The sequence below is a fragment of the Peromyscus eremicus genome, chromosome 4 (genome assembly GCF_949786415.1).
Source record: "Peromyscus eremicus chromosome 4, PerEre_H2_v1, whole genome shotgun sequence".
NCBI lineage: Eukaryota > Metazoa > Chordata > Mammalia > Rodentia > Cricetidae > Peromyscus > Peromyscus eremicus.
In genome coordinates, this window is record NC_081419.1 from 90,303,401 (window position 1) to 90,311,509 (window position 8,109).

Genomic DNA, 8,109 nt, shown 5'->3' on the forward strand with positions numbered 1-8,109 from the left:
AATGGTGTTTTTCCAGACATTTATATTTATTCAGATATGCATAAGTTGATGTACAAAAATCATTGTGTTGATCTTAGAAATTTTAAGCATGTTAGAAATTTTGACACATAATACATACTTAAAAAATTTTATCTGCAATATTTTATTTTGTGTTCTTAATCTATTTTGTTTGGTTTGAATCTTTTGAGTCAGTCCATGGTTCCCCAGATGGCCTTTAATTCCTCTTCCTCCAGCTCTCCTTCCAGAGTGCTGGCATTATAGGTGCCTGCCAACACAGCCAATTTCTGGCCTTAGTTTAGAAAGCATGAAGGGTCAGTACTGCATGGTCTCAATAGTAGTACCAATACAGTTAAATTTAATTGCTTCTTACATACACTCTTATCTGTCTGTATCTATCTATCTATCTATCTATCTATCTATCTATCTATCTATCTATCTGTTATTCATTAATTTATTTCTAAATAACAGTGAGTTGGAAGGGAGAAGCAAATTGGTTTTTTATTGACATGAAGTCATGTTTTGCTGGGGATGTATTTCTGTATGTTGTGAATATATTGCTCTGATTGATTGATAAATAAAATGCTGATTGGCCAGTAGCCAGGCAGGAAGTATAGTATAGGCAGGATAAGCAGAGAGGAGAATTCTGGGAACAGGAAGGCTGAGTCAGGAGTTGCCAGCCAGATACAGAGGAAGTGAGATGTAAAAGTACCAGTAAGTCACGAACCATGTGGCAACTTATAGATTAATAGAAATGGGTTAAATTAAGATATAAGAACTAGATAGCAAGAAGCCTGCCACGACCATACAGTTTATAAGTAATATAAATCTCTGTGTGTTTACTTCAGTCTGAGTGGCTGTTGGAGCCAGGTAGACACAGGAAAACTTCAGCTACACACACACACACACACACACACACACACACACACACACACACACACGTATATATATGTATATATAAAAATATCACTATATAAATAAAATCTGCTGAGTCTGTTTAGTGTTGTTTGTGTATAGATAACTTCAAGACTGACCACGTTATATTGGATAACCCACTAGGAGACTCATCCCTGAGAGAGTAAATCTCCCTCTCTCTGCAGTCTTTAGTTGCCTGTTGCCCTTAGTCTAGATGTAGGACCTTGTGAGATTTCTCCCTTCCACATTAGCACATCTACTGGTATTGTCATTGTTCAAGTCTTGTTTAGACAGCCATATTGTTGCTGTATCATGGGTGTAGTTTCCCTGTCCTTTCTAGAAAAGCCTGTATCAAAGAAGCTTCTCTTTGCAGCAAATGGAGATCACTGTAGAAAAACCACAAATGCAGAGGTCAAATGATTATGGGTAACCTAGCCCCAATAAATGCATCTATAATACAACTTCCACACCTAATGCTCAGGGACCATCTCAAATAGGAGGGGTCAGAAAGGTTATAAGAACCAGAGGACCAGAAAGTCCAACATTTACCTTTCAAACGCTAAATATAATTTGATATATTTTTATGACTTGGTATTTTCATAAGCATTTTATAATTATATATGAAATTCTTATATCATTCTTATAAAATATGCTTGCATATTGCATAAAACACTGTAACACCCATTTTCAGACCAGGATCACAAGATGCTCATGGTTCCTCAGCTCTGGCTTCACTGCTATGATTCAACATGGACACCCTTTGATTTTCATCTTTTCCCCAGATTTTGTCACAGCAGCTGATTGAAATCTATGAAAAGAGCCATACTACATTAAATGAGAAGACCACTCACTGCTCATGCTTTGACCACCAGGTAAAATCCTGTGACAGTCAGGGCAGATTCCTCCGTTACTCTGACTCAGCAAATTATGATCAACATTCTGTACAGACAGAGGTCACTCAGCTGCTTCTGCACACCAGACTGCTCCAGGTAGCCTCTTGTAGAACAGTTATCTGCCTTTCCTAGGGTGTGCTTCAATTTGAAATCCTCTGCTATTATACAGGAGCATCTGTGTGTTTATTTGGGTCTGAGAGGCTGCAGGCCCAGGCAGGACTGGAGATAACTCCAGCTACAATGTTTGGTCACATAGTCATCATTTTAAGATTTTTGAATAATTCTTATACTTCATTATTTCATTCATTTAATTAATTTAGGGAATTTCAATGACTACTACTGTCATAGATAATCTATGCCCCTATTGGCACTCAACATATGCTAGGGACCTGTTCCCTATGTTTTAAAGAAGGAATAGGAACTTGCTGATCTTTCTCTGGCAGTAGGTAGGCAATGCGACCTTCCTAGTATTTAGGAAAGTACTTTTAGGAGATAATAACAAAACATAATAAAATAAAATATAGTAAGATAAAACAAAAACCATCTTTTCCAATGAGAAATAGAAAGGGAATGGATCCAGTTGGAAACAGAGGTGGGGAAGACCTGGGGAAAGATCCTGAGGCAAAAAACCTTTTAGGTGTACTTACACATATTTTAGAGGTCAGGGAGGGGACTCTATAACAGAAAAGCACCTTAGGATGTCTTTTCCACCTTCTCTTCACTGAGGGAGATGACCAATACACCCAAGTGGCCATTATATGCTCTTCACTTGCAAAAAGGAGGAACCAAAGTCTTAAGACCTTTGAAAAGGCTTTTGTGTGTGTGTGTGTGTGTGTGTGTGTGTGTGTGTGTGTGTGTGACAGAGAGACAGAGACAGAGACAGAGAGACACAGAGAGACAGAGAGAGACAGAGAGAGAGAGACAGAGAGAGAGTAAAAGTCAGTGCTATAAATCAAAACAAGGTCAATTTTTATGGTTTTTGTTTGTTTGTTTGTTTGTTAAGTTCTAAAACAACAGAAAGAAAACACATGGAAAGAAATGTAGGGACCTGATAAATTTCAGGAGAGGCCCTTTGTAAAGAGAATATAAAATGCAGTGGCCCCCTTCCCCAGGCTGGGAGGACCTGTTCCCATGGCCTTTGCTACCTTTTCAGCCACCCTCTGCTCCTCCACCATGTCACCCTTCCTCAATCCTTTTAAAAAATAAAAACCTGCTCTTGTGACACGACACTGGTCCTCCTCTGTCCCCTCTGGAGAGCTACTTGGTGTCCAGCTTGGCCATCTCCTGTGCATAGATGCTGATGCTCTCTCTGTCGAAGAGCAGGAATTACACGTTCTTCAGTTGGAATCATTGGAGATGGCCTTGAGGGTCACCTGGGAGGCTGCCTGTTTGGGAAAGCAGTTTCTGCCACTGGGGGAAGGCAGGAAGGCGATGGACTTCCGCTTCTTGTCCTCAGCTGCAGACAGGCAGTTTTTGATGGTCTCTTCCAGCTGTTCTTCACATTTGTCGGAGCCCCACTGGGGGATGTGACAGTGGATGACAAATTCGGCTGTGAGTCCACTGGATTGGCTGACGGCAGTTTCAGCAACTTCCAAAGGGCCTTGGGATTTGAGAAGCTCCTTTACTGTTTCCAAGAACTCTTTACCTCTAGCCTTTTCCAAGGCTTTTCCTATCTCTTCCTTGAGGTCGATTTCAGCTGTGGTTGGGTGGACGATGCTCTCCAACCTCATGGAGCCAATATGGCTGATGTCATTTTGGGTCAGGGGTAGCTTCTGCCCCAGAACGAGGCTCTTGGAAGACAGGATGGTGAAACCGTCCACTGGCCCATCTTCCAAGGTGGAATTTGATGTTCTTTCTTTATCGCTGTCCTTTGGTTTGGACTTTTTGAACGTCCGTGGCTTGGTGGCCTTGGATTTCTCACCTCACTTCTTGCCCGATGTGGCCTTCCTTCCTCTTTTCTCTGGGGGTGGGGAAGAGGGTCGTTTCTGACTTTCCTTTGGTCCCTCGCTTTTTGGCCAGCAGTTCAGGGTGAATTCTCGGCAGGACACCCCCACTGGCAATGGTCACTCCTTTCAGCAACTGATTGAGCTCTTCATCGTTGGCAACGGCCAGTAGGATGTGTCGGGGGCTATCCAGGATTTCTTGGTGTCCCTCAAAGCATTCCCAGCCAAGTCTAGGATTTCCACTGCAAGGTATTCAATGACGGCGGCAATGTAGACAGTGCGCCAACACTGATCAGTACTTGAATGTTCTTTTTCTGAGGTAACGCATCAACTGACTTACTGGAAAGATGACACCGGCCCTAGCTGACCAGGACAGCTTGGACATTTTCTTCTTCCCGTTCCATCTTGCCTCAGTTTCTCTCTCAGCTTGCTGACACAGTGGCTTCCTGGCACTTACATTGTGGTAGTATTGTGTTCCCCAAAATATTGTTCACACTAATAAACTTATCTGGGGTCACAGACAGAACAGCCACAATATTAAACATAGAGGATAGGCAGTGGTAGCACACGCCTTTAACCCTAGCATTCCAGAGGCAGAAATCCATGTGTTCAAGGATACAGCCAAGCATGGTGACTCATGCCTTTAATCCCAGAAAGTGAGCCTTTAATCCCAGGGAGTGGTAGTAGAAAGCAGAAAGGTATATAAGGCGTGAGGACCAGAAACTAGCAGCATTTGGCTGGTTAAGCTTTTAGGCTTTTGAGCAGCAGTTCAGCTGAGATTCATTCTGGATGAGAACTCAGAGGCTTCCAGTCTGAGGAAACAGGATCAGCTGAGGAATTGGCAAGGTGAGGTGGTTGTAGCCTACTCTGCTTCTCTGATCTTCCAGCATTCACCCCAATAATTGGCCTCAGGTTTGAATTTATTAATAAGAGTCTTTAAGATTCATGCTACATTACACAATACTGGTGCTGCGCTGCGGACTCAGGGCGTGCGTGGCCTAGTGCGCGCCAATCCTCAGCCGCGGGTTCTGCCCGCCAGTGTTAGGCAGGACCCTGCCTTTCTTGGGGTTGTATCTGTGCATGTCAAATCAAGAATCTATTTTCAATAAAAAGTAAAAAAGTAAAAAAGTAAAAAAATACAAAGCTGGAAGCCGTAATATATAAGCAAAACCTGTAGGTTAAAAACAAAGTAAGTAAATAAATAAATATTTAAGAGGCCCAGGTATCATCTGTATATATTTTTAAATAAACACAAAATATTTTTCTGTGGCCTTTTTAAAAGAAAAGAAACACACACACACACACACACACACACACACACACACACACACACAGAGAGAGAGAGAGAGAGAGAGAGAGAGAGAAAGAAAGAGAGAGAGAGAGAAAGAATGGTACTTTTAAAATATATTGAAATGAAAGTAGTTGTCTATATGCAAAGTATGAAAAAGACACTTTCAACATTACTGAGATCAAAGCTCTCCACTGTAATCTAAGTATTGTAATTATAAACAACATGAGCTTATTAAAATTTATATTTAATTGAATACACTAATGTGTTAACTTTAAATATTCGGGGGGAATTTTATGTGCATTTGTACTTCCTTGAGATGCATCTATCTATGTAAGCATCAAAAATCATGTTGTAAAAATATTAAGGCCCAAAACATATAAACAAATAGCTTCTCCACCCCAACTACAATATTCTTGAACATAAATATGTTTAGCTGCCTATTGTGGTCTTTTGTGCCATGTATTTCACTGGAATAACATAATAGTTAAAACATATTTCAACTAAGGTTTATATTTTCTAACTTGATAAAATAATTTGAAAGATGTCAACTCAAAGCACAGAATTCTGATTATTTTAGTAAAACAAAATAGAGGCAGGTTTATTCTAATAAGAATATGTGTGCCCTGAAGTCACACCTTGTGGTATATCTAACAGTATTCTTGGTTTATCATATTTTGAAAATCCACACCTCCTATTTTCTATCTCCTTATATGGATGGTGCTAACGACACCCAAGGTAAAGCTATTAGCTCTCCAGAGGAATAGGATTTGTGCAATTTCAGCTGTCAAGTAATGTGGGGGGGGGGGATTCTGGTAATCTCAGGAGTCAAAATACATTAGAAAGAACAAGCAACAATAATTCATCAATCATATTCTTTGTCAGTTAAAAAAATTAGAAGTGTGGCATATGCCCATTTTGAAGGGCCCAGTGCCTTATTTTTTTGAGGAATTTAAAAGCAACTTTAAACCAGATTCTTCTGTAAAGGTGAAAGTGTCAGAAAAGTAGGAAGGAATGTTACATTTCTACCAGCAACAAAATATTTTCTTGGTGATTTTAATTACAAAAGAGATAACATTTCTTTGTAATTTTTCATTTGGACAATAAGGGAGTGAATAAAATATGGTCCTCTTCTTTAGTTTGTTCTTCATCCCCTTAGTTATCTAGTATAAAAACTTTACTTTGTATCCTTTTTTTGGGCATTTTATTCTCTGTATTTATTTATGAAAACACTCACATCGTTTAAGATTTAATTCACTAGAGACTGACCAGAGACCTGCTGTCGCATGCAGAAGGCTCAGTGTGGTGAGCTCTTGGGGGCTGCCCCTGTAACATATAGACATTAACGTGCATACATCTTAAGGATGTGAAGAAAGCAAATTATACAGAGGACATGTTGTAGTTGAGACCAGAGATCTAAAGAGTTCTAAGAGTTTCCACAGATTAACTTTATATACTCATGTCAGCCAATCATTGGCCAGCCCTTGGTGAAATAGTCGAAAATTCTTGGAATTGGGCAGTTGCCTTGAAGAGGGAATCTGAGTGTAGGACTCCATAATATCTAATAATTATGTCCCCTTAGAAAATTGAGATTCCTAGTGATTTGGTGAAAAATAAAATCACATGTACACAAGATCATGCATGCACTTGTATTTAAAGTACAGTTTTCCATCTCTAGGGTACATGGACAAACTTTGTCTCTAGAATACCTTTCTTGCTGGGATGTAGATATTCTCAACATGCTCTCCTTGTTAGCTGGGGCATCACACTGATTCTCTAGAGAATTGAAAAGTGGAACATAAATGACCACTAGCATTCGAAGAGAGGATGCATACACCTACCTCGTTCATTCTGCCTTGGCGAATAACTCAAGATTATGTCATTGGTTTGTGTCTATTTTTATTGTTTTGCTTCCTGTGTTTTGTTGATGCAAAAATATTTAAGTATTTTTGAGAACTTGTTTTTTTTATTTAAAACTTCATTTTGGCTTAAGTTAGGAGACAAAAGGTAATATCACTGAATTCATGTAAAATGATTTATTTTGTCCTATATATGTTAATTAAAATAATAGTGATTTAGGTAAAATTCTAAATGTTTAAATAGTTGTTTATTGATATTTTTGAAGTTTTAAACACTTTTAAATTAATTTCTTAATTATAGTCAAAGCAATGGATTTCGTTACGGCATCCTCACACTTCTGTGTCATTCTACTTTGTCCTAACAGATACATCTCTTCCCCAGCTCCCTCACTCTCGCTGGTCCCTTCCCACCACTAAATACTTCTCCTTTCTGCTCTGAACACCTTGTACTTTACAGTACTATCCTCTTCCCCCCCCCAAAATCTATTTTCTCTCACAATCTCCTTTTTAGTGTTATGATCTGTACATAAGACACACAAATACAAACATACATACATACATACTACACACAGACACACACACACACACACACACATATAATTTTAAATCTAGGTTCCACACAAATGAAAATAGTCATTCTTTCCAAACCTGACTTACTTCTTTTGACAGAATGTTTTTCCTTTCCATTCATTTTCTTGCAAATGCTGCAATTTCATTTTTAATTGTTAAATGCAATTCTGTTGTGTATATGTACCATACCTTCTTTATCTTTCATCTATTGGTAGACATTCAGGCAGGTTCCCTTTCTTAGTTATTGTGAACAGAGCTGTAATAAAAATGAATGTACAAGAATATTTCTAAGGGAAGACTTCAAGTCCTTTGGTATAAGTGGATGGGTGGGTCATATGGTATTATTTTTTTAACTTCTTACTGATTTCCACTGTGACTGAACAAGTACACTCTCACCAACAATTTATGGGTTTCTTTTTCTCCACATCCTTACTGGTGTGTGTTGTAATTTTTTTTTTCTGACTGGGATACCATGAATCTCAAAGTAATTTTAATTTTTATTTCTTTTATGGCTAAGGGTGTTGAAAACTTTTTCAAATATTTATTGGACATTTGTATTTCTTTTCATGAGAATTTTTTATTCAGTTTATTAGTTCCTTTATTGAATGGATGATTCTTTGAATGTTTAAGTTCTACAGTTCTTT

At 38.7% G+C, this 8,109-nt stretch overlaps 1 pseudogene; it reads right to left on the reverse strand.

Annotated features, from left to right (window-relative positions):
- Positions 1-2,749: 2,749 nt before the first annotated feature.
- On the reverse strand, positions 2,750-7,223 carry LOC131907846 (core histone macro-H2A.2-like; annotated as a pseudogene).
- Between the last annotated feature and the right edge of the window lie 886 nt (positions 7,224-8,109).